A 26,682-nucleotide genomic window follows, 5' to 3' on the forward strand; every position below is an offset into this window, starting at 1 on the left:
GGAGTAGCCGTGTTAGTCTGTATCCACAAAAACAATGAGGAGTCTGGTGGCACCTTAAAGACTAACAGATTTATTGAAAGAAGTGGGGTTTTTTACCCACAAAATCTTATGCCCAAATAAATGTCTTTATGTCTTAAATGTCTTTAAGGTGCCACCAGACTCCTCATTGTTTTCAGGATAGTTAAGTCCAAAGCAGACTGCGAAGCATTACAAAGGGATCTCACGAAACTGGGTGACTGGGCAACAAAATGGCAGATTAAAATCAATGTTGATAAATACAAAGCAATGCACATTGGAAAACATAATCCCAACTATATATATAAAATGATGGGATCTAAATTAGCTGTCACCACTCAAGAAAGAGAGCTTGGAGTCATTGTGGATAGTTCTCTGAAAACATCCACTGAATAAGCAGCGGCAGTCAAAAAGGCTAACAATGTTGGGAATCATAAGGAAAGGGATAGATAATAAGACCGAAAATATACTGCCTCTGCATAAATCCATGGTACGCCTACATCTTGAATACTGTGTGCATCTCTGCTCACCCCATCTCAAAAAAGATATACTGGAATTAAAAAAGGGCAACAAAAATGATTAGGGGTATGGAACAGCTTCCATATGAGGAGAGATTAATAAAACTGGTACTTTTCAGCTTGGAAAAGAGACGACTAAGAGGGGATATGACAGAGGTCTATAAAATCATGGGTGGTGTGGAGAATGTAAATAAGGAAGTGTTATTTATTTACTACTTCTCATAACACAAGAACTAGGGGTCACCAAATGAAATTAATAGGCAGCAGGTTTAAAACAAAATACTTTCTTTTGTTTTTCATACAACACACAGTCAGTCTGTGGACTCTTTGCCAGAGGCTGTTGTGAAGGCCAAGACTATAACAGGGTTCCAAAAAGAATTAGATAAGTTTATGGAGGAGAGGTCCACCAATGGCTATTAGCCAGGATGGGCAGGGATGGTGTCCCTAGCCTCAGTTTGCCGGAAGCTGGGAATGGGCAACAGGGGATGGATTGCTTGATGATCACCTGTTCTGTTCATCCTCTCTGGAGCACCTGGCACTGGTCACTGTCAGACTACAGGCTACTGGGCTAGATGGACCATTGGCCTGACCCAGTATGGCCACTCTTATGTTCTTATGAAACTGTGCTCCTTTTCTCTCCTGCAGCTTCTATTGCTGAACAATAACATGGAGAGAAAAATGCTTCCCAACCCCAGCTAGTTTAAGCCTTGAAGCATGGAAATATGATGTGCTGTGTTCCACCCAGATTTGGTTATGTTTCAGTAGTGGCTGAAATGGTTGCTAGAAAGGGAGAGCGAGAACATGTGGGTGTTGGTGTATGGACTGTTTTTCAAAATGCTGATCCCCTGCAACTCCCAGTGAAGTGGGAGTGGATGCTCAGCACTTCTGAAAACCAGACCAGAAGCTTAGAAAGTGCTGTTAGGTCCCTCTGGATGGCCTCTACTTCAGCCTCAGTGCTACACCAGACTATGTATGGGCTGGGATCCCCTTATGCAGGTATAGGGGGTGGCTCCCTTCCATTCTCTCTCTCCCACTTTTAACCTCCCTGCACACTTGAGCCCAGTGACCCCTTGTCAGCTGTCTCAGTGGAGAGGGTGAGGAATTGATGAGCCAAGCAGACTGAACTCAGGTGTAATTAAAGGGGAGCATGGGACACACTTGTCCCATTCAACTTTCTCCCAAGGGAAGGAGTGCGGTTGTGTCCCCTTCTCCACTCTGCTCTATAGCAAGTGGGCCTCTTGATACCTCCCTCACCTCTGCCCCCTCTTGACTGCAGTGCAGAGAGGAAATATAACATAGTCAGCAGAGGAACCTCAAGGGAACTGTTCCTGGCTATTGCTCTCACACCTGGACCAGGACACGGGCTCAAGATTAGGGCCTCAGGGATAACGGCCAGTGAGTCTTGCTATGGAGAATAAACAGAAATCACATAGCAGAAGAGATAAATTAGGGGGGCATCTGGAAAGGGATGGTGTCACATTTTAGAGGAGAAGAGGGGCAGAAGAGTTGGGGGGTTAGAGCAGAGGAAAAGAGAACAATAAGAATATAAGCAAGAGATGGGGGCTCTGGGGAGAAGAAGAGGCAAGAAACTGGGGCTTTGTTGGAGCCGGAAGGGAGCAAGTGGAACTTTGGGGACAAGAGGGTGAGATCCCAGTAGGGAAGGGGGAGAGAGAAATGGGGTTTTTTAGTGCCCTGCATAGGAATAAAGTGGCCGTGCGACTTTTTTTACTGTTTATGCTTCAGAGAGAAGGCCCAAAAGGGTGGTTTGGCTCTTGGTTTTTGTTTGTTTTTCAAGCTAGGAATTCTGATCCTGCCTTCGCTGGCAGACTGTGGGTGACTGGAGAGCTGGCAGAATCATGCACGCATAAGGCAGCACAAGCTCCTGTGAACTAGTGAGAGGGGAAATGATTTTCATTCAAGCCACTTAAAACTCTCTCGGTTTGGTATTTGTAAACACCTATTTAATGAAGACAATTGGGAGAGAGGCTGTATGTTAAGGAACCTCCGCCCACATCCCGTTCAGTGAGGGCTGCTCAGAAAATAAAGTGCACGGCTGAGTCACCCAGCCAACCCTCGAAGGCCTGGTCTCCACACAGTTTTTGTGCCAGTGTAACTATGTCGATTAGGGGTCTGACTGATTTTTTTACCGATATAGTTAGACTGGTACAGCCCCTAGGGTAGACATGATTATACTGGTATAGAAGGGCCTTACCCCAGTATAGCTTTAGGCCACTACAGACTTCTGCTAGCATAGCTATGTCGGTCAGGGGTATGAAGAGGTGTGATTCATGACCAGTATAGTGGTGGCAGCAAAAACCCCTAGTGTAGGTGCAGTTATACCAGCAAAATTGCACGTTTACTTTTACCTTTGTTCACTCATGTGGGGGTGTCTTACCGCTTATATTGCTACAGAGCGCAGCCTTGCTGGTTTGGCTGTGTCCCCAGTAGGAGTGCTTTGCTGGTATCGTTTACTGGTATAGGAATAGCAGTATAGTGCTTCGTGTGTAGGCATAGCCTTATTCCCCATCCCATGCAGGAATAGCTATACTGGTAGAAAATTCTTTCTAATTGAGTCCACACTCGTGGGATGTTCTGCTTTAACTATACCTGTATTGTTAAAGTCATACCCCTTGGGTGTGTAGACAAACCCTAAGCAATAAAGGCAAGACTTAACAATTCTGATATTTCCCAGGATGTCTTTTCTTCCAGCTAATTAGGACAGCTGCTGCAAAATTAAAATTATCCACTTGTGTGAATGTCAGACACTAATGTTCTTTTTTTTTTTTTAACAGCTGCTTGAGAGCCCATGATTATATTCTTACTCACCCACATCTTGGGATGAAAAGGAGACGGGAGTTTTTATTTCTAGCTGGGGTGTGGGTGGATAATGAAAGGACCTGCCAATATTGTCTTTAGAAATAGTTGTTCCCCCCCCCCCGCCCCACACCCTCTCCCCAGTGAATGGTGAAGATGAATCAATGACTAATTGTTCCAGCTGGATCCACACACAGTGTGGGTAGGCCCCATCTATGAACCCCCACACATTGTTCTGCCAAAGCAATTCAGTTTTCGATCTATGACACTATTCAAGGTCTAATCCCCCACTGGTCTGCCCGTATACCTCAGTTCAGATGTGTAGCATCCCATTCTGTTCCAGTCCTGAGTTGCCACTCCCCACAGCTTTTCCAGTGCATGACCTCCAGCACTCCAGGCTGTCTCACTCATGTGCCCTCACATAGTTCTGCCACACAGGACCTCTGGTACAACTTGCTGTTCCAGTCCATTGGTTGCCAACGGCGGAGGACATGCTAAGCCGTCCAACTTTAGATGCCGTTTATTTTTGTGATTTTTATCGGTTTTCTTTGCTTTTGAGCATTCTCTTTGTTTGGCAGTTTACTTCTATTGTTTAAAGTGGAGGGCTGATAGTCACACTTCCGGGGCAGAGAAGTACTGGTCCATGTTGGAATATTGGATTGCATACCACACATCATTTGGAATCCTTATCAACCAATCCTAGTGCTGTATTTTTTGGAATTGCTCTAACAAATCTCAGCTCTTCTTCAGCTGATGCTATTTTGCAAATGATTTAGCATAATACCCTGAATATGCAAGCACATGGGAATCCCTGGGGAAACCACTTACATCAAAGAAGTAATCATGATTTACTTTACTTAACTGTTGCTCTTTTTCATGTTTAATGGCTCACGTCCATGCTCTGTATCTCATTCTTTCAGCCTGTCTCTTTATGCTCCTATGTACTGATCCCTGCATGTGATTCTCTCAGTTACTATTCCTATTCCTGACTCCTAGCCACAAGCAAAATCCTAACAGTAGAAATCCAACCGAACGAAAGGTCATTGGAGCTTTGGGATTCACACGTATGCAACTCTCTACTCTACCAGGGCATCTACACAGGAGCATCTACGGAAGGTACAAGGTCCCTCCTGTCCCACTGCCTGTAATTGTGCAGTTTGCCGTGCCTCTTTCTAGGGCTGGTGGGGCTACGTCCCACCAATAATACCCCAGCTCTGAGCCAGGTCTGACTAAACTAGCTTTGTGGTATATCTAGGGTTACCAACTTTCTAATTGCACAAAACTGACACCCTTGTACCGCCCTTGCCCCACCCCTTCCCTGAGGCCCACCCCTGCTTACTCCATCCCCCTCCCTCTATTACTCGCTCTCCCCCACCCTAACTCACTCACTCATTTTCACCAGGCTGGGGCAGGGGTTGGGGTGCGGGAGGAGCTGAGGACTCCGGCTGGGGGTGCCAGTGCTGGGGTGGGGCCCGAAATGAGGGATTCAGGGTGCAGGAAGAGGCTTTGGGTTGGGGAAGGGGGTTAGGGTGCGGGGGGAGATGAAGGCTCCGGCTGGGGGTGCGGGCTCTGGAGTGGGGCTGGGGATGAGGGGTTTGGGGTGCAGAAGGGTGCTCTGGGCTAGCATTGAGGGGTATGGAGTGCGGGACGGGGATCGGGGCTGGGGCAGGGGGTTGGGGCCTGGGAGCAGGTCTGGGGGGCGCTTACCTCAAGCAGCTCCCAGGAACAGCGGCATGTCCCTGCTCCAGCTCCTACATAGAGGCGTGGCCAGGTGGCCCTGCGTGCTGCCCCGTCCACAGGCACAGCCTCCGCAGCTCCCATTGGCTGCAGTTCCTGGCCAATGGGAGCTGCGGGGCAGCGCTTTGGGTGGGAACAGCATGTGGAGTCCCCTGGCTGCCCCTACGCGTAGGAGTCAGATGGGGGACATGCTGGCTGCTTCCCAGGAGCCATGCGGCATGGAGGATAGCAGGGAGCTTGCTAGCCCCACTGTGTGGCGCCACCAACTGGACAGTCAACGGCCCGGTCAGTGGTGCTGACTGGAACCTCCAGGATCCCTTTTCGACTGAGTGTTCTGGTCGAAAACTGGATACCTGGTCACCCTAGGTATATCCTTACACAGGGGCCCCCTGGCCATATGCCTGTGCTGTGACTCCACTCCTGGTCCCACTGTGGCCCTGCCAAAGCTTGGGCTGGTGATCACATGGGCCACCCACACAAGAGCCAGCTATTGGACTGGAGGAGTGGGCTGCCACTGCTTTTCATCAGACTGGCTGCAGCCTCCTTCCTCCCTGTCCCACTACTTCCTGTCTTCAGGCAAACTAGGGTCTGTCCAGGATCCCCTTCAATCCTGCCAAGTGAGGAGGACAGATACCCGGTCAGACCTCCTGTGCAGTGACCTCAGGGGCTGACAGGTGACCAGGCACCGGTCCAGGGACATCAGCAGGAGCATGTAGGTGGAAGCAGAGGGTTCTCTTGTTCTTCCTCTTTTAACCCCAGTAGGAGGGCTCTGTGTGGACCTCTGCTCCTGAGGATCCATATGGAGATCCTCCTTTCCCTACTGGAGCACAGGACGGCAATCAGAACTGGAGGCCCTAGATACAAGTCTACTGTATCTTGTAGTTAATTCGGCCCTGCTTTTATGGGGTCTGTCTGCTGGCACACATAGAGTAGACAGTATTTTAAGATGTCACACCTATGCATCTGAGGATACGGAAAAATATCTGATATTGTATTGTTTTTAAAAAGTGTTACTCATGCAATTAGTCTGATTGTATTATTGTGTGTGCATACACACAAGGGGGCAGTCTTAAGGTTGCACATTCTACCTACGTTTTTTTATTTCTTGACATTTGGATGCTTAGTTATGAAATAGTAATGCTCTCTAGCTTTTAAAAAGAAACTTCTTTGAAAGAAGAAAGATACTTCACAATGTGGAAATATTTGGCTGGCCACTGAGATATGTAACTGAAAAAAATCATTCTGTTTTCTGAACCTTCAAGTATAGGGAAAGCAGTACTGTCACTCCCAAGCATTTAAAAATCACAAGTCAGGCCCCAAAAATTATGAAAGTAGCTTAAAAGTCATGAGATTTTAAAAAAATACATTTGGGGTTCTTTTTATTTGTCTTCTGGTTTTCAAGCTTTCCTCTGCAACCCTGCAGCTAGAAAACTGAGATTTCACTTAATCACGTGCCATTTTGTGTTTCAGATTCTGTCTTTCAGTGATTAATGTACGCTCCTCCTCTGCTACGAGCAGAAGGACAATTCCCCTTCCTCTCCCTGGCTTGGGTAAGAAGCGATCCTACCCACATTTCCCCTCCTTGTTGGTGTGATGAGAGCGTCCCCTCCCATTTCAACCTGCTTTAACCTTTGCTGTCTATATAGATTCTTATACTGCACCCAATGCTGTTCAGATATAGACTGTGACAAAGCAAGCCGTCATTTTTTCCTCCAACCCTAGAGACATTACATTAGTTCTTTCTCACCTTGTTAATGTTTTCCTTAGGCTGAAATAAATATTACCTTGGCATGATTTACTTTGTTTTGGTGTGTATGAGAAAACATGACAGACACAAGAGGAATGGTCAGTTGCTAGGAATGAGCCCTTCTCCTGTGGGTCTTAAAAGCTAGTCAACTTTTACCTTGTTGGATGTACAGGAGCTGAGACAAAAACCTGTAGAAAACTGTATACAGCTGCTCATGCATTTTTAATGGTATCAGATTCCTGCCTGGAAGCTGCTATGCACTTAGCACATAAAGCCTTCAGAACTGAACATTTTATGCATGGAATTCATAGAATTATCTACCCAATGCGGTGCAGCATTCACTCTGCACCTTCACCAGAGCTTTCACAGATCATCACACAAAGCTGAGGTGTGATTGCACACTTTGGCCCTGAGCCTGCAAGGTGCTGTGCATCTCCTGGAGCTGACGCACTCAGCACCTTCACAAGTTGCTCAGCACCTTGCAGAACTTGGTTTTTTTATGAGCTCAGTGAGAAAATTCAGTGCAAAACGTGTGTGGAAGGCAATTTTCAAACCTTCATAACTTGGTCGAACCAACTCCAGTTTTAATCAGAACACTCAAAAGAATTTTCCTTCAATGAGTCACTATGTTTCATATTTCCCTGTCAAATGTCAATTTCCTCTTCTCCTCTGGGTGAGGTTTGGTGCTACAGCGATTTTAAAAAAATCACAAGAATTACTTCATAATTTAGGGAAAAGGAAGGGGAGAAATCTTCTCATTTTCAAAAATGGCTATATCCTTTTTTACTCTCTAGAACCATTTCCCATCAGGCAGAGACCAGACCTGGAAAATTTCAGCGTGAAAAAAAATGAATGATTTAGAAGGGAAATAATTATAGAGCTGTAACGATGATGGTTCCTGCGGTTCCCTTGTTAATGAATAAAGGATCAATTCCAGTGACAAAGCAGTGCTTAGGGAAACAATCCTGAGAAAGGCACCAACTAATTCTGTATTCATGTTAATGGCCGGTTCGGCACCTGCACAACAACAAAAAGCAATTTCAGGGCAGTCATGGCCTAGCAATGCTACCAGTTTTCCAGTGGCCTCTATGAAATGTGTTTGTGAGTCTCATTCCAGTTCCATATTGCAAAAAACACTGTTGCTGCAACTGACACTAAGGTGATCTTCAGCCTGTCAGAGTGACAAACTAGGACGGCTTTTGCGAGAGGGAGGGTTGGTGCAGGGCTGGAGTCAGGAAGGGGTGCAGTGGAGGATTTTGGCAATGGCTGTGGGAAAGAGAATATAGTGCTCACTCTTCTCTCTCCTCTTCTTCTGCCAAATAACCCTCTGACCGTCTCCTCGTGTGTTGGGAAGTGCTGGCTTGAGGACTCCTTGAGAGCTCAGTGGTGGGGAGCTGATTTGGGATGTGTTGTGAGGCAGTGGTGGAGGGCAAGTTCTTAATTTGTGACAGGCCTCGTTAGGGAGTGCTCCATTTGTTCAAGTTCGATATGGTGCTCATTATCATGGTACCTCAGAAGTCCCCACTTGAGGCACATATGTGATCTTCCAATCTGTTGTCGGTTCCACTGGCCCAGCTTGGTGAGAGTTCCTTCAGGTGGCCAGAGCCCACCGTGGCACTGCTTTTTGTATAGCTGAGAGACACACTGGGACAGACCTGGTTTTGTAGGATACATGCTCACTCTGCTAAGGGCAGTCTTGGTACTAGAGATCACTGTGTCATGGAGCCTGACTGTCCTATCCACTCACAGAGCTGGGCCCTGCAGGTTGGGGTTATGGCACATTGGCAAGCCAGCATGAAGGAACCATGATCTGTCACTCTCTGTACTGTACCTGTTTTGCAGTGGTTTACCCAGGTGCCACAAGGCTTTTCTGCACATGCACAAAGTCGGGGAGGGAGGGACACATGGACCAATCACTTTCAAGCAGGGATAATGACTGTGCCCAGTCATTATAGCTGATGCTGGAGTTGTCTGGAGCATTGCTCTGGCTGCATGGCCACAACACCACTGAAATTTGACCCATCCGCCCCTTTGTCCAGATGGACGGGGTGGCTGGGCCAAATAGCGCTGTGACCTGGTGCACAGAGAATCTGTTAAGAACATAAGAACAGCCATACTGCATCAGACCAAAGGTCCCTCTAGCCCAGTATCCTGTCTTCCAACAGCAACCAGTGCCAGGTGCCCCAGAGGGAATGAACAGAACAGGTAATCATCAAGTGATCCAACCCCTGTCGCCTATTCGCAGCTTCTGGCAAACAGAGGCTAGGGACACCATCCCTGCCCATCCTGGCTAATAGCCATTGATGGACCTATCCTCCATGAACTTATCTATTTCTTTTTTGTTCCTGTACAGCAGACCTCAGGGGAGACATCAAGAACTCACCTACTGGTGGCACCAGTTCATGTGTGGCATGGTAAGAGAGACGGGAGACATCCTGGCTGAGGGAGACCTGGCATCCCTCTGTGTGTGTGGTGGCGGGGGGGAATAGCGGGGGCCACAATGGAGTCCCTGCTGGTGAGGATGGGGAAGGACCAGAATTTACCCCTCCACCCTACTCAAGAGATATGTGATTGGTGCCACTGCTGTTTTGTGGATAAATAGAACGTGAATCTCCAGGGCTTGTCAAGCCAGCATCTTTCTCCAGCAATAATTTCACATAAATAAGACTAGTAGAAAGACCTGTTGTCAGGATTTCCACTTCCTGTAACTGATTTCTTTTTTGTATGCACATGGAGTTAAAAAAAACAACCACCACCCTTCGTATTAAAACACTGGAAAATTTTTGCCTCACACATGCATCAAGGGTGTTTTAGCATCTCTGAGTGTTACTTGGAACAAAATACAAGATAATTGGTTCCCTTCAGAATGTGTGTGAAGGGGTCGGAGACTCTGTATACGTATGGGGGGGTAGAGTTGGGTTTCTATGGCAACAACGCTGAGGGGAACAGGATTGGGTGTTGAAGGAAGATTTCATGCTTTTGAGGTGCTGAGTAGGCTGGGGCAGTTTTGCAAAGGTATTTGGGTTTGGCCTATTAAGGTTGCAGTGCAGTATCTACCAAAGTAAAACCACTGGCTGCTTGTTCAGAAGGAGGGAAAGACATTATTCGGTGCATTCTGGTTAATTAACTCAGAAGGGCAGTAGGGGAGAGGATCTATAGGACCATATGCTGCTTTTTACTATGGGTCCCAAATATTTGGAAGCAGCAAATCCGTTGCACTCCTAATAATCTGTGGGGCCCCAGAGAACAATAAAATGAATCCTGTCTTCTTTCTAAGGGAAAATGGGTCAGCTTTTGCCATGCCTGTAGTCCTGGTCCACCCCCATTCCCCACGACAGACACTAAATATAATGGCAGAGCTGATTTCATGGCCCCATCTTTCCTGAATAAAGCATTTGATGCAGTTCGATATGAAGCAGCCCTAGATATACAGCTGCGTGGTCCAGGAGGAGACAATAGGAAGGAAGTAGGGAGTGAATCATCTCTGGATGAAATGCTATATCTGAAGATGATTCAGATTCTGCTTTCATTTCAATCAATCTATCTAATCTTTATAGATTTTTTCATAGCGTTTAAGGCCAGAAGCAACCACTAGATCACCTAGTCTGACTTCTTGCATAAACACAGGCCATTAAATTTCACCCATTTATCCCTGTGTTGAGCCCAATAATCTTATACTGATTTATAACTAGGTTCTTTAAAGTCAATGGGATTGTGTGGGTGAAACGGAGAGCAGCATTGGACTCCACTTCTGGGTGGCAGGAAAGGAGATTGGGTGGATCCTGCCCAGGATATGGAAGCAGAGAGGGCTGCCTGTGCTGCGTTGTTCCCTTTTCACCCTCACCTTGAGAAGCCACTGCCCAGCTGGTCTGTGGGGAATGGGAGCCATAACTTGGAAGAGGGTGGGCAAGGGGCTGGAGCTGCACTGTCAGGAATTGTCTCCTGGACTCAGTGGGATTCCTCATGTAATTTAATGCTGACTGGACTGGCATGATCCTAGACAGGTTCCCAGGAGCAGCAGAACTAAGGGTCAGTGGGGGCAAGTGCCCCTGCAATGGAAAGATCATGGGGGATGATCTATGTTTCCATCCCCCCCCCGCCATGTTAATGTTCTTAAACAAGCTGTTCTATCACACATTCTGGAGACCAACGTTCTCTGTCAACTGCGTGCACATACCGGGGGTAGAAGCAAGAACAGGCCCCAGAGGAGCTGGAGAGGCTGACACAGAACCTGGGATCAGGCCAGGGGAGTGGGTAAGAACTGAGGTGACGGGAGCAGCTACCCCAGTGAGAGAGCAGATGCTAAAACCACTTTCCAGCCTGGAACTGACTTCTCCTTCCCCCATGTCTCACTAGCTTCCCTGGCTCCCATACAGAGTAGCAACCCTACTCCCTCTCCTATCTCTGACACCCCAACCTCCCTGTCCCCATTTGAGGAGTGGTTTGGTGGGCACAGGTTTGGGGAGTGCAGAGTGGGATGCGTTGTATATAGAAGGAAATGGGCTTTGAGTGGCATACAGGCTTGGTAGCTTAGTATGGTGCTTAGTACATTTAGGTTTCAGTGGGCACCTCCCCCCACATTCAAAGTGAGCTTCTGTCATCTATGCACGTTCCTCATCTGCAACAGGAGCCCCCCCAGCAGGGGTTGAGGGGTGGTAGCCAACAGAAGAACCCAGGGGTTTATCATTAATGATTTGTAAAAAAAATTTGGGGGGCTAGGCTCTGTATAGACAGGCTAGAAGACACAGTCCCTACCCTGAAGATCTTACAAATTAAGCAGACAACACGTTGACAGAAACAAGGTGCTAGAAAGTAATAAAAGCACGATGTTTGACTGCAGGTGTCCAGTATAGGTATTGGAAAAGTTTTGGCTCTGCCCTTACTCAAAGTTTTAACATCGTTGGCCCCATGTACAGAGATGAGAAGGAAATGAATAAGCTGTTTGCTGATTTGCATAAGCAGCGCATAGGCTGAGCTCCTGATTTTCAGTGGCAGTAATGTTATTTTCACTTTGTAATTGGCTTGTTCAGCTTTAAGCTGCTATGGGCTATTGATTCAGGGAGAGCGTGCTCTTGTCCAGACTTGTTACCCTTACATGTTAAGGTCTGCAGGAGGGTGAAGCCCATCCGGTAAAAGCCAACAAAAGAGATTTTTCTTTAAGGTAGTCATGGGCTTAATGTACTGCGGAGCCAGTTCTTGTGGCAGGAATGCTGTCCTGAAAGAAGTTAGCTGGAGCTGTCCTTAGGAGAAGCTGGGCTGGAAAAGACCAGTTTTGCCCAGGGGTGTGTAGCTGAAATAGGCCAGACCTGCCTAAAGGATGTAAGGCCAGACTGGACCGAACCCCAGCTGCTCAGAGGGAGGTACTCAGGTTGGACAAAACTGGAGTTACCCAGAGAGAGGCAGCTAGCTCAGCCCAGAGCACTGTAGCGGAGAGCTCAGTCATGTAACTGTGAGTTTGTGTCGCCAAACCTCACGTATCCCAACTGAACACCTCCTGTCAGAGGGGAATTACCCTGGGTTATAGTGTGAACTCTATCCAATTTTGAGGTGTGAAGCTTGGGAGTTTCTGGTCTATTTTGTTGCTGTACATATCCAAACAGGTGTGGCTAGGTAACGAGGACAGTGTACAGTGTAGTGCCAATGTTTTCACATTGCTTCTGAAACGTGTGAGTGTTGTTTGGCTGAGAGTCACTGGGGCGATACTGATGGATTCCTGAATGGCTTTGGAGTAAAAGTCATTGTGTTTGCCTAGGGAGAGACTGGCCAACTCAGACAAGTAGAGGAAAATGGAGGAGGGGAAGCACAAGAGAAACCTGGCTGCCCACTCCCAAGGGGACAGGACTAACTGAGCAAGGACCGACCGCAGGAGTTTACCCGCATGGAGAGATGGGACAGGAGAGTGGTTCCAGCATGGTCCAAGGTGCTCCACACAGAAACACCATTGAGCGTGGGAGCCCAAACAATTGAAGTACCTCTTCCATCAGGCAACTGTTTTGCAGGAAGACAGCCAGGCCACTTCAGACAAAATTGTCCCTAGCTGGACTGTCTACAGTTACAGACAGTTCTGGGTAGCCAAATCCAGAGCCCACAAAAGGGGACTAGGGAGACAGGTGGTCCCAGTACAGGTTAATGGAGTCAGAATCCAAGACTTAGTATACTTGGGCTGTAGTTGGACAATGGTCAGAGAACACCTGGCTAGGAGCGAGGGAGAACCTTTGCGTCCTATATTCCTTCAACACATCCGTGGGGATTTACATCCATACACCATGAGGCAAGTCCAGCTAACGCTGCAGAATCACACAGACAGAACTCATGGCCCTCAACTTAGCCTCCCCTGTAAAAACTGTGCAAGACAAGAAATTCTCCCAGGAACTGATGGGATTAGGATGAGGAGATTCCCCACAGGGGAAAGAGGTGAAAAGCAGACAATGCAATGAAAGGAGACACCCCCAAGGGCTCGTTGAGTTTGGTGGAGATGATGATCCCAGAGAAAGGAACATTGACATCATCAGGTAATGGTCCCAACGCTAGTCATGACAACTTCCATGGCCTCCAGCACAGCCACCATCTTGCACTTCATGCACAGGAAGTCCCTTCTGGCTTCTGGAAAGAAAACATTGCACAGTCATTGCAGATCATCAGCACTGTTCCATTTTGACATTTCACATGGAGCTGAACATGGAAGGAAACACTCATGCTCACTCTGAAACTCTCCTGCTACCTGCCCCTGATTGCAGCCCTCAAGTTCTCCTAGCAAGTGACCTTTTATAGCAAGTCTCCCTGCTTAGCTCAGCTCAGCTCCACCCCCCTCACCACCAGACAGTGATTAACCACTTAGATAGTTCAGACAAAGCTCCAAGGGTCAGAGCCTTGTGGCCTTTACCAAGGTATCAACAAACAGACCTGTCTCAGCTTCCTGCTCACACGTTGGGGCCTAAGCTTAGACCTACAGCCCATACACAGGGAACAAACAAACAGTCAAACAAATGGACCAAAAAGCAGATGGACCAAAAGCATAAGGTAAGTGGTGTATTCAGTCTGAGACTCACATTTTTGAGGGATTTGTCAAGCTTCTAGTTTGGTGAAAATATCTGAGGCGTTTGGCCTGTGCCATGGAAGTGTGTGCTGCAGAGGCTGGGACTGCAGGCGCACTGACTGTGCAAGGGACATTGAATAGAGGAGTCATAAAGAATCAAGACCTGCTGCAAGGGAGATAGTCCTTGAACTCGAGCCCTGCCATTGTCCAGATTTACTTCAAGGAGGAGATAATTAGGACAAAAAAAAAAATCCCAAGAACAATATTGAAATGTATTAAGTGTCTCTTATTTCCCCTAAAGGCAGCTGAGAAAGGGAAGGGAATCAGGAGAGGAGTAGCCAAGTGGAAAACATGAAACTTTCAGTTTTCTACTGGAGGGAGCTATGGCTCTTTATCCTCCTTGTAAGACATCAGAGACCAGAGAAAAGAGCTTTTGTTTGCAACAACCACATCAGTCCCATTCCAAGCTCCATGCAGCCTGTTCAAGCTGCCCTGCAATGTTCCCTCTAATTTTTTGTTTAAATATCTAAATCTTATTCCTATTGCCCAAGAGAGCTAAAGGGCAGCAGCCTTGGACCTGTGTTATCTTACAGGGTCCTGCTGTTTCACGATTCTTTTGCCCCCCCCCCCCCCCCCCCCCCCCCCCCCGACACACACACTGCCCCAACATGCCAAGTAGAGAACTAGCCCCAATTCCCCATTTGCAGTTCTGTCTTCAGTGGACTAGGTGACTGAATTTCTCAACTGTCTTTTCAGGCAGCCTGCTTAGAAAGCTGGGCTTCCAACTCTTCTTCCTGGAATCCTGGGCCCATGTGTAAGTCTGTGGATGTGAGTGGAATCAACTGAAGCCACTGAGAATTGCACACATGTGGGGGAAAGGGGCAATTGTTGCAGTCACGAGGCATCTAGAGAGTGGGGGTCTTTGGTAAGTAGAGCAAGGGAGAGCTGGATGAGGGTGCCATAGATATTATTTTACGTAGGTCCCCACAAAACCTAGTAGATGGCTCTCCAAAGCACTAAAACAGAATGAGTTTAAAGAACAACAGAAGGGAGATGTGTGATGAAGGGCAGGCTGGATTGATTTAAACCAAAGCCATTTAAATCAGCCAGCAGGAAACCTTGATTTTAATCATTAATTTTAATCTTGTTTTGCATTTGTACTTTTTAGTTATTTTCTTAAAGAAAGTTTGATTCTCTTTGGTTGGTAACTTTTAAAACACATTGATTTGCAACTAAGTTCAGCCTTTACACCAAATGTGGTGCTTCCTCCAGGTGGATATACGATACACATTTATTTAAGCAATTATATAGCCTAACTTTATTCAGATTCTTAATATTTACATTTTTTATTATGTTAGAAAATGGTCAGTCATGCATTTCTTACTTAATAGACCAGGATTAATTTGTTACTTGTGACTTGTGTCAAGCTCTGTTTGGATGGACATTTGAATTCAGTTACAAATACACAAGGATATCTTTCGTCTTTTTTAATTAGTTAAAGCTATCTTAAATCAGTCGGCTACATAAGGGAAAAAAACATTTATCACAAAATGTATCTAAACTAACTGATGTATTAAACAAAGGAAGTATTCTCTGTAGGGAGTGAATTGACTGTTTCTGGTTACCATGGTGTTCAAGATTTTAGGACTAGTAGATTTCATTCTTTCACACCTACTTCTTATTCATAGGCTGGGAATGGAAAACAGGGTTATCTGCTTTTTCAACTCACAATTGGTTTCTTAACTTTGAATGAATTAGTCATTAAACTGAACTAGTTGAATAAACAGAAATGAAGAAAATATTCTCATTGCACCTGCAGAAGCGGCTATTGCTTCAAAAGCTGGTTTAGCACTTCAACAGACTCAGGTTCCTGATGCTTAGCTAGTGACTTCCACCAGTTCAATGGTTTCATTTGCTTTAAAACTTGGCAGCAAATATGTACTGTTTAATATTTATTTAAAATGTAACTTTTAAATGTTTTTAATAGATTATAATAAGTTTAGGCCGGGGTGGGCAAACTTTTTGGCCCGAGGGCCACATCTGGGTGGGGAAATTGCTTGCAGGGCTGGGGCAGGGGGTTGGGGTGCAGGGGCGGGGTGTGGGAGGGGGTGCGGTGTGCAGGAAATGGCTCAGGGAAAGGGGTTGGGGTAGAGGAGGGTTGCAGGTGTATGAGGGGGCTCAGGGAAGGGGGTGACGGTGCAGGAGGGGTGTGGAGTGCAGGAGTGGGCTCAGGTCAGGGGGTTGAGGTGCAGGAGGGGTGCGGGGTACAGGAGGGGGCTCAGGGAAGGGAGCTGGGGTGCAGGAGGGGTGTGGGGTACATGCAGGGGGCTTAGGGCAGGGAGTTGGGGGTCGCGGTGCAGGAGGGGTTCTGGCTCCGGGGTGGCAGCAGCGTGCACCAGGGCCAGGGCAGGCTCCCTGCTGGTCCTGGCCGCACGCCACACCACTCTGGGAAGCGGCTGGCACCACGTCCCTGCGGCCTTCCAGGAGCGGCGCAGAGCCCGCGGCAGTGGCAATCCCGCGGGCCGGATCCAAAGCCCCGAAGAGCCGGATCTGGCCCGCGGGCCGTAGTTTGCCCACCCCTGGTTTAGGCCTTAACAGAGGCTGTCATAGCTTCAAATAGGTTTATTTGTAAGAATTAACCTGCATTTAATTTAAATGTTTAAAAATCTGATTCTTTTGATTTTAAAAAAAATCAATTCAAATTTTTATCATCTACCCTGATTGATCGCTAAACCTCTTCTTGGGGGAAACCTGATGACAAGAGATGAAGCATCTCATTTTAAAAATATTGTCTGAAGAAGCAAAAAAAGGCTGGAGGGGATTCTCCTGGTAGCACCTCCGTACCTAAGACTGAATTGACTTTGCCCATAAAGCAGGGACCAAACCTCAGTCAGTGCATCTTCTCCAAAATTGCAGCACTTAAGAGCACTCCATGAGCACCAAATGAATTTACTGAGCATTGACAATTATTCTGTCAACGAGTTTTGAGGTTCAAATTGTTTTTAAAGGGCCCTGTTCTCTTGCCCCAATTGAGTGCTTGGTTAATATCTCATGACGCTCTTCCTGTGTAATGACAGGTTTCAGAGTAACAGCCGTGTTAGTCTGTATTCGCAAAAAGAAAAGGAGTACTTGTGGCACCTTAGAGACTAACCAATTTATTTGAGCATGAGCTTTCGTGAGCTACAGCTCACTTCATCGGATGCATAGTGTGGAAATTGCAGAAGACATTATTATATACACAGAGACCATGAAACAATACCTCCTCCCACCCCACTCTCCTGCTGGTAATAGCTTATCTAAAGAGATCATCAAGGTGGGCCATTTCCAGCACAAATCCAGGTTTTCTGGGGGGGGGCGGAGGGTGAGAAAACCTCGATTTGTGCTGGAAATGGCCCACCTTGATTATCATACACATTGTGAAGAGAGTGGTCACTTTGGATGGGCTATTACCAGCAAGAGAGTGAGTTTGTCTGTGGGGGGGCGGAGGGTGAGAAAACCTGGATTTGTGCTGGAAATGGCCCATCTTGATGATCACTTTAGATAAGCTATTACCAGCAGGAGAGTGGGGTGGGAGGAGGTATTGTTTCATGGTGTCTGTGTATATAATAATGTCTTCTGCAATTTCCACACTATGCATCCGATGAAGAGAGCTGTAGCTCACGAAAGCTCATGCTCAAATAAATTGGTTAGTCTCTAAGGTGCCACAAGTACTCCTTTTCTTTTTTCCTGTGTAATGTTATCCTTTACAACACAGTGCCAAATACATTTAGCTGCCCAAGACTGGCAGCCTTGCAAGGTGGAGCTGGGTGTGTCAGGCCTGATTCCTGCTTATCGCAGGCTATCCTCAGGGAGGATGCTGAGGGCAGGTGGGGAAAGCCAAACTGTGCATTTCAATTGGATCTTACTGTGCATTGGGCTTCTAGCAACAGTGATAAGCCTAGAGATTGTTGGCTGACATTGAGAGTTTAGCTTTTCAAGCATGTTCCAAACACTGGCTGAGTTATTTGTCAAGAGATAAATCCATGACCGCGAGGTCAAGGGATAAGCAGTGGATTTTGCTTAGTAATTAAGTCAATGCACTGGATAATGTAACATATTACATCCCTCCAGTATCCATTTTCTGGGGGCTGCAAAAACAAGAGTCTAGCAATAGCTTTGTTACTCTGGAGGCTGCAGAAGCTGTATTAACCCTTTGGAAATGGTTCCTATATGTGCTCGTCCTCTTAAGCTCATTGGTTGCTGTCTGCAATATCTAGGGCACATTTTTTTTTTTTTTGAGTGGATGTAGCCATATGGTGCATTTGAAGATTTAGGAACATCAGGAATCAAACAGTCCCTTTGTGCCTTGATCCTCAGTGCTAGCTGGCATATATAAAATGCATGTTCTGATTATTTTTCCTCCCTTTTATTTATTGATTGAGTGAGTGAGTGAATATATTGCTCCTGAAAGTGAATGACCGATCAGACTCACTTGAGCTGGGAATAATGAAGGCAGCTGTTGTGCAAGCGTCCTATGCTGCTGACAATGGACCTCAATCATGACATATGGCACTCTTGCTGTCTCAGTCCTGGGCCTCCACACAGCTGTCTGTATGTACCAAGTGCTAATCTGAATTCTCTCTCACTTGGTATCGCACTCATATTTGTGTGTATGCGCGTGTGCGCATGCACAGACTGACGAAGGGTGACTTCAATGGGAGTTAGGCGCCTAAAAATAGCGTTGAGGATCTGGGCTGAAGTGCCCAGTCCACCAGTGTGTCCTGTATGCCCCGTACAGTGATCGTTCCACTCAGTGACTCAAACGACAGACCAAATGCTAAAACATTTACACAAAGTCCACCATGAAATTTAATTTAGAAAAGTTTGTACAAGCTCATTCCTTTGTATCTTTATTTACAGCGTGAGGATTTTCTTACCAATCAGGGACACTTTACTGCAGTGGTGCGAGTAGAAATCATTTCTTGCCGGTACGCTGCACTCGTACGAGGGACACAAGGGGAGTGGGGGCAGTGACCTCCCCACATCACTCCACCCCGCCCCGCCCCCATGCTCTGTCCTCCTTCTGCTGTGCCGGAGACTTCTGCTGTACAAACCCCAGGCAGGAGGACTCGGGAGATGCAGCTGCGTGGAAGGGCTGGGGCCCAGGCTGGGGGCAGTACAGCCGCGCTGGAGGAGCTCCTGGCCTGGGGCCGCCCTTTCGCTGCTGTGGTTCCTGGGAGATCAGGGCTCTTTGGAACCGCAGTGGCGAAACGAGCAGAAGAAGAACATGGGGCTACCGGGTGGCCCCACGCCAGCAGCTCCTCTGACATGGCTGTACCGCCCCCAGCCCAGCCCCCAGCCCTTCCACGCAGCTGTGTCTCCTGAGTCATCCTGCCTGGGGTCTGTACAGCAGCCCGGCCCGGGGGCGGTACCCCTGCTCCTTTCCCCACTGCGGTTCCCAGTAGGAGCAGAACGCCGGCAGCTTCTCCAGCGGCGGGTACCACCCTCTGCCCCACCTCCCCAGTCCTGTTCTCCAGCGGGGCTGCTGCTGTACAGACGGAGGGGACGCAGCCCATGGAAGAGCAGGGCGTGGGGCTGAGGGCGGGCTCCTCCTCTGTCTTTTCAGGATGCTGAACTGGCTATAAATATTGTACTGGTACAGCGTACTGGACCCAGTGGCGTAGCCAGGTGGAGAAAACAGGGGGAGCGGAGGTAAAAAAGGCACCACCCGCTTGACCATACCATCTTACTTGCACCACTGCTTTACCGTGGTTAGGCCATCCACAGCCTCAGGATGGTGGGATGCTGTAGGAGTTGGGGCGAGGATGGTTTGGTGGCAGTTGTCATTTCAAAATAGCACCAGGCTATTAAAATAGACAGATATGTCTGCAAAATAAGAGAATGGTGCTCAGGATGGAGCTGTCTTTCATAAAACTGATTCACACTTAGCGGGTGTTACACAATGGGGATCACTTGAAAGCTTGACCATCACATAGGGTCTTTACCTTGGAAATGCCAAGCAGACAATGCAGGTCTATCGGTGGTGATACTGTACCTTGCTCCTAGGATGGTCATGTTTTTGGTCTGTCTTTGTTTAAAAGTAATTTCCCCCTTCTCTGCACTCTGGTGTTCCTTACCCCTTTAGTTTCTTGGCATCCATGGAAAGCATGCCAGCTGAGGGAGTCCAGCTAGCCCTGGCACCCCCTCAGGTTTCGCACAGAGCAGCAGGACGCTTCTCACCATGGGCTTCTCTCATGGCATCTTTGTATTCATGACCCCACATGTGATAAACTCAGACCTAGGCAAACGGTTTGCTCACAAAATCTGAATTACTGTATGTACTGTGTCTAGGGTCCAGGCTACACTGGAAATTGGCTTAACAGAGAGAGACACTGCCCCCACTCCAAACTAACAAAAATAAACGAATCCTGTATCGGCCCCAGTTTGCCACCCGTAGATTACAGTTCAATGTACAGTGTTAATAACAGCAGGGAAAACAGCGGTGACATGAATCCCCAAACTCATAATTTTCATAATTGTTTTACCAAAACTGACTTTCTAAACAAATGTGTATAAGCTGGCCCTGCACGTACTGGTTAGAACTTCAGCCCCACATTATATGCCTTATGCACAGCATTTGACATCCAGGAGACAGGCACCTTAGAAGTAAGATGGCTAAAGCACCAGAATCTGCAGTAGCCCCATAGGCCTGGTTGTTGCAACTCACAGGATGGGAGTTTGGTCCCTTGCTCCCTACTCTAGCAGAGGCTGGAAGTAACACTAATGTGCACAGCCCCTGTCAGGGCGAGGGAACACGTGGTGTCACTCTCTATTGCCCCTGCTGGTGTACAATGGGAGAAGGAGGGAGTAATGAGGGAAGGGGAAGCAGATCAAAGGGAAGTTGGACTTTATTTTAAAAATAAAATCTTAAATCAGCTGAACAAGCAAAACTCACAAGGCAAGCCTAGCAACAGCAGGGTGTGCTGCACGCGTGAGGGCTTGGCAGTGGGGTGGAAGTCCTCTGATCACAGAGCTGGGAGGTCCAAAGGGCATTCTGTGAACTCTCACCTCTTCCAAACAAAACACCCAAGGAAACGATCACGATCCTGTAATAATTAAATAGAATTCCAGTCTAATATTTGTCAAATGCAGAAAGGGCAAGGAGTTAACTGCAAGGTTCAACATTCTCCTTTGTTTAGATCCTTCAGGGTTTTGTTCCAGCAACCCTATGCACCTTGCTTCCCTGTAGTCCCCGTTCCCATCACTCCCCTAGAATTTTCTTCTTCACAGGGTTAGTGTGAGAGCTGCCTTCTCTGCAGCTGTCTGGAATAGCTTTTCTGTATCTCTCCACTCCATTCCATCTAGTCACAAATCCCATCAGAAAACCTCTCTTCTCCATCACCTGCACTTCTTGATTTCTCCTTTGACTTTTTATTTATTAATTCTATGAAGTGTTCTGGGATGGAAATTGTATGAAAGATACTCTGGGGAGAGCTCATTCCGAACCTGCTTACAACACTTAGGAGCTGCTGTGTATTGTATAGCTCTGGTACTTGGCAAAAACACACAACTTTCATTCGCTGTAATTTCAAACCTATTTAAATATCCCACTTTATGGCTTCTCATTCTTCTCCCAGATGCTCAGCAATTCTTTTTCTTTTTCTCGGAACGCATTTCTTCACTTTGCACTTTCTACCTCTGGCTCCCTAGTGAAAAAGGGCTTGAGCTAAAACCATGCCCTGTATGTTCAACAGAGTGTTTTCCCAACAAAACTTCCCTGAACACAGCATGCCACAAGGCATTCTACACCTGGGACACCACAATGTGCAGGGCTGGCCTTACCATGAGGCGAACAAAGTGTAGAAAATTGTGTCTGCTGCTGGTGCATATGTATTCTCTCTGCTCTAGATGCACGGAGGTGGTAGAGTGCTGTGCTGGAGGAAGGAGGGCACAAGAGACATAACAGGCAGGCAGGAGAAAAGGTGAGAGGCAATAATAGAAAGCAGCAGGAGCTGCAGGGAGAGAGAGGAGGAGGAGCCTCTTATGTACCTCTCTAGCACCTCCAGGAGCCTGGACTGATTAACACCAACTTCTCAGGGAGCTTCCTGTTTCCTGCTGCTTCCCTGAACCCACTTGAGGAGAACAGGCAGTCAACTGAAGTAGTAGGAGCCAGTTAGGCCCTTAAGACGCTGATATCTTCCCTCAGTCAGGCCCTGCTACCACCCTTCTTATTTGTCCCCTTCAACTGAGTGGTGAGAGCCACTATAGCTGGCACAGAACAGCAGTCATGAGCAAAAGAAGAAAACGCCCCTCTGGGGCAGCATTCAGAAAAAGAGAGAAAGCAAAGGAAGCTTTTCTATCTAAGCAGGAAGGAGCTTTCCTGAGATGCATAGACACAAATGTTCATGGCGAACCTTCTGGCCCCAGTGAGGATGTGAGTGGTGAGGAGATACCGGATCTTCCAGCTAGTCAGAGTGCAGGTGACCTGGCAACTACTGCAGCGTCCATATCTTCATCTCAAATGGATCTAACCATGCACATTCTTGAAGAAAAGTGTAGATCAGAGAAGAGTGTAGTGGAGGCGCAAGAAACAGCTGCTGCTGAGTTTAGTTCCTTAAGTCTAGATGACCCAGGACTGTGGACCCACTTGAGCAGTAGCCTGAGGGACTTCCTTGTACTGCATGGGCCACAGCAAGTGAAAAACTTCCTGTTCCCCAAAGATAATGAAAATAGAAGTGTCCATCCAACACATTACTGGTGTGAAATCCCCAATGGTGACACAGTGGAGAGGCCATGGCTTATGTGCTCAAAAACCCAGAATGCTGCATACAGTTTTTGTTGCAAACTCTTCCAGTCTCATGTTCCAGCCACACTGGGTTCTACAGGAACAAAGGACTGGAAAAATCTGGCTAGAAATCTGGCATGCCATGAGAAGGCAGCAAATCACCAGAGAGCATTCCATGGAAAGAGCTTGAGATGAGACTAAGGTTAAAGGCCACCATAGATGATCAGCACCAAGAGAAGAGTGCATCAGAGTCTTTCATTGCCATTGTGAGAAAGCTTGCTACCCAAAACCTAGCACTGTGTGGCACTTCAGATCAACTGTATGTGCCAAACAATGGAAACTTCCTTAAAATTGTGCAGCTGATGGCTGAGTTTGATGCTGTACTCCAGGAGCATCTAAGAAGAGTCACCACCCAAGAAATGTACGCCCACCACTACCTTGGAAAAACAATTCAAAATGAGATCACACAGTTCTGGTAACAAAAGTCAAACAGAAGATTGTGGCAGATCTGAAGTCAGCAAGATATTACTCAGTTATTCTAGACTGCACACCTGACATCAGCCATACGGAACAATCGTGCGTTTTGTAGCAATAACAGAACCTAATGAAAATGTCCCTGCATTTTCTAGAATTTATTGACATTGATGATACTACAGGAGCTGGTATGACAAATGTGCTTCTTAAAAAGCCGGAAGATACAGGAATTGCAATAGCTGACGTGAGAGGTCAGGGCTACGATAATGCTGCCAACATGAGAGGAAAGAACAGAGGAGTGCAGACACAGATCCGAGAGTTAAACCCTCGAGATTTTTTTGTCCCACACAGTTCTCATTCATTGAACTTGGTGGTCAGTGATGCAGCATCAGCTTCTAGTGAGGCTGCTGAATTTTTTAATGTAATTCAAAGAATCTATGTATTTTTCTCTGCATCAACTCATCGATGGCAAATTTTGAAGCAACATCTGGGAACATCTTTCTGACACTGAAACCACTGAGTGCCACACGATGGGAAAGTTGAGTGGAGGCGATAAAGTCTATCAAACACCGAATTGGGAAGATAGATGATGTCCTAGTTGCCATTATGGAGGACAATGCTATGACAGGAACTGTTCATGGGAGAACAGTGGCAGGGGGAAATGGAATCACCAGAAACATGCATAATTTCAAATTTCTGTGTGGCTTAGTGTTGTGGCATGACATACTGTTTGAAATAAATGTTGTAAGCAAGAAACGCCAAGGTGTTGACCTTGATAGGTCTGGAGCAATGGAACAACTGGACAAAGCAAAGTCATACCTACAGTCTTTCCGGTCAGATGAGGGATTTCAAAACATTCTGAAGAGTGCACAGAAGTTGGCAGAGGAACTTCACACTGAAGCTATTTTCACACCCATTCAAGAGTCACCAAAGAAGAAGACATTTTGATTACGAGGCACGGGATAATCCCATAAGAGACCCCAAACAACAATTCCAAGTTGAATTCTTTAACCAAGTGCTAGATTGTGCAATACAGTCAGTTGAAGAACGTTTCATGCAGCTCAAGGAACACAGCAGTATATTTGGGATGTTGTATGATATTCCAAAACGCCTCACTGTACCTGAAGAAGACCTACACCAGCAATGCAGGGCACTAGAGACACTGACACATGATGACATGCGCGATATTGATGCGAGTGATTTAGGTGATGAACTGAAAGCTCTTTCAGGATAAATTTCAGCAGGATCAACTCCAAAGGCTGTTCTGGAATATATGTGCACAAATAAGATGACGGCCCTCTTTCCAAATGCTTTTGTTGCTCTGCGCATACTTCTAACACTTCCTGTAACAGTTGCCAGTGGAGAATGCAGCTTCTCCAAGCTGAAGTTAATAAAAACACATCTATGCTCCACAGTGACACAGGAGAGGCTGATTGGCCTTGCAACCATCTCAATAGAGCATGAGCTGGCCCAGACTGTGGACCTTCAGCAGGAAGCAGTTCAAATCTTTGCAACCAAGAAGGCACGGAAAGCACCACTTTGATTATTCAAACAGATAAAAATGCCAGTGTTTACTGTGCAAACAAGAAAAGTTACATTTGCTGTTCCGGCCTTTGAAAGTTACGTGTTACTTAAAACTTTTGAACAAGGCATTTTAAGTTGTTAGTTCTCCTTTATTGGGGTAGATAGCAGAGCAGTACCATGAGGTGTAGAACAGGAAGAAGGCAGAATTGAGACCTTTCAAAGTTTTGGCCCAAGCGAGGAGGCATGGGGGCGTCATTTGAGCTCCCCGCCTCAGGTGCCAAAATGTTGTGGGCCAGCCCTGACAATGTGTTGTCATGAAGAGGAAGATTCAGAATGTAGTGATGATTCACAATGTATTTTACACAGGAGGGACTGAGCAGCTTTCCATGAACTCTATCAGAATGATCTGAAAAGAAGCAGAAGGGCTTGCAGATACCATGAGATCCTGCAGGAATCCCTTGGTAGCTGTAAGACATGCCAATGTCCTTGCAGTTGTGGATTTGTGATTCCTGCAGGATCTGACAGAATCTGCATTGCAATGCAATGTCCATACAGAGAGCGTTTTACAGATTTGATGAGATCCTGCAGGAAATATCTGCATTACAAGTAGAGTGTCTCCAGCAGGGAAAGTTTTTTAATATCATGAGACTGTGGGCACCACAAGAAATCTGTGGTATGGACATTGTCCCTTAAAGAGAGGAGCTTGCAAATTCCATCATATCAGTAGGAAGGTGTCTACATTACAGCACAGTGTCCCTGCACACAGACAGCTGCAGATTCTAGGAGATTCTAGTGGAATCAGAGCAAATCAGTGTTACAATGTTGTACTGAGCCAAGAGGAATGCACAGATTCTGGGAGCTCCTGCAGGGGTCACAGACGGTCTCTATTACAAGACGGTTTCAGAATAGCAGCCGTGTTAGTCTGTATTCGCAAAAAGAAAAGGAGTACTTGTGGCACCTTAGAGACTAACAAATTTATTTGAGCATAAGCTTTCGTGACCTACATTTGTTAGTCTGTAAGGTGCCACAAGTACTCCTTTTCTTATTACAAGACGGTGTCTCTCCTGCACAGAAAGTGTCCCATACCTTGCAGCATTTAGCAGACTCTGTGAATCAGAGCATCAGCCACTGTGCATTCTCATGTTGAATGCATCCTTTTATTTAACACAAAGGCAAGTAAATACCAGCAGCTCCCATTAGTATTGCATAAAATTCTGAATTAATTTCTCAGTCTCTTTATGGGTGGAAAGACCACCTCTATCTCACTTCCATGCAAGAATCTTCTCTGGCCTCAATCCCAGATACCCATGTCTCATAGAAAAAAAAATCCTTTCCCTAATCCTTTCCCTTGTTCCATTAGGTCAGCACACAATCCAATCCTCAGGAATCCTGTCCCCAAACTGGAGCTCTTAGATAGGCCTCCCAACCCCTGAGGCATAATAGCCACAAAAAGGAAACGAGGAAGCTCCCTCATCCATGCCAGAGGAAGCAGCCTTTATATTGTTTTCTTTATAAATATGAAAGAGTGTATGGGGAGAGAGTTGGATCTCTGAGGCTTCAAACATCCTGTGACTTCATGATCAGAAGACTTTCACTTCAGTGTTCATAACTGCACTGTGATCTGAACACCACTTATGCTGTAGAGAAGAGGGCCTGGTCCTTCCCTGTGGCTGGACCAGAAGAACCCATACTCTGGGAGCCTATTCTTGAGTCACACAGAAGATGTGGCATTTTGGGTACAAGTTTGCCTAGTGGTGTGAGCAGTGTTTGAACCTGTGCTTCTTTGGATACACCCTCCTGTTGCAGGTCTGATCCACACACAGCAAAACTCATCATCTTTAATTTATAAGAGCTGCTGCACACTCTAGGGATTTGTGCAGGGGCACTTGTGTATTTCTCCTGTGCTGAAGGCTCCAGAACCACACTCTTAAGCATGTTCATATGACCCACTCCACACACCCCCTGGCTGAAATCCTGGCTCCACTGAGTCAATGGGGCCTGGGGTTTCACCTCGTGTTTTGTATTCTGCCTTACATCAACATAAAATCTTGGC

General features: G+C 46.8%; 1 long non-coding RNA gene across 1 annotated transcript; it reads left to right on the forward strand.

Moving 5' to 3' along the window:
* The first annotated feature begins 1,048 nt into the window (after positions 1 to 1,048).
* On the forward strand, positions 1,049 to 21,381 carry LOC122466401. Its single transcript, XR_006291843.1, has 3 exons — positions 1,049 to 1,267; positions 18,725 to 18,728; positions 21,370 to 21,381. It is a non-coding gene; the product is annotated as an uncharacterized LOC122466401 (long non-coding RNA).
* The last annotated feature ends 5,301 nt before the right edge of the window (positions 21,382 to 26,682 follow it).

Source organism: Chelonia mydas, chromosome 6 (assembly GCF_015237465.2).
Source record: "Chelonia mydas isolate rCheMyd1 chromosome 6, rCheMyd1.pri.v2, whole genome shotgun sequence".
NCBI lineage: Eukaryota > Metazoa > Chordata > Testudines > Cheloniidae > Chelonia > Chelonia mydas.